Genomic DNA, 625 nt, shown 5'->3' with positions numbered 1-625 from the left:
TTTTCATGGATACAGGCCAAATTTCTAATTGGTTCCTTTTGTGAAGAGAGTGAGAGACCAGGGAAGAAAAAAAAGAGAATATTCAAAATTAAATTTAAATTGTAATTTTTTATCTTTTATAATGTAATTACCCAGAACAAACATGACAAATTCCTACCATTTGCTAATTCTGGGTAATAGCTACATGGATGTGTGTTAAAATTTTGTCTAGGGGCGCCTGGGTGGTTCAGTAGGTTAAGTGACTGCCTTCAGCTCAGGTCATGATCTCAGGGTCCTAGGATCGAGTCCCCCATCACGCTCCCTGCTCAGCGGGGAGCCTGCTTCTCCCTCTGTCCGCCACTCCCTCTGCTTGTGCACATTCTCTCTCTCTGGCAAATAAATAAATAAAATCTTTTTTAAAAATTCAATTCAATTAAAAAATTTTGTCTATAGGGGCACCTGGGTGGCTCAGTCCATTGAGCATCTAGCTCTTGGTTTTGGCTCATGGGTCATGGGATCGAGCCCCAAGTTGGGCTCCACATTCAGCAAAGTCTGCTTGAAAGATTCTCTCTCTCTCTGCCACTTCCCCTGCTCATTCTCTCTCTCTCTCTCAAATAAATAAATAAACAAATAAATAAATAAATAA

This window comes from Mirounga leonina, unplaced genomic scaffold, assembly GCF_011800145.1.
Source record: "Mirounga leonina isolate KUSES-001 unplaced genomic scaffold, KU_Mleo_1.0 Mir_167, whole genome shotgun sequence".
Taxonomy (NCBI): Eukaryota; Metazoa; Chordata; class Mammalia; order Carnivora; family Phocidae; genus Mirounga; species Mirounga leonina.
The sequence above is the reverse complement of the archived record's forward strand: the minus strand, read 5'-3'. Positions refer to the sequence as shown.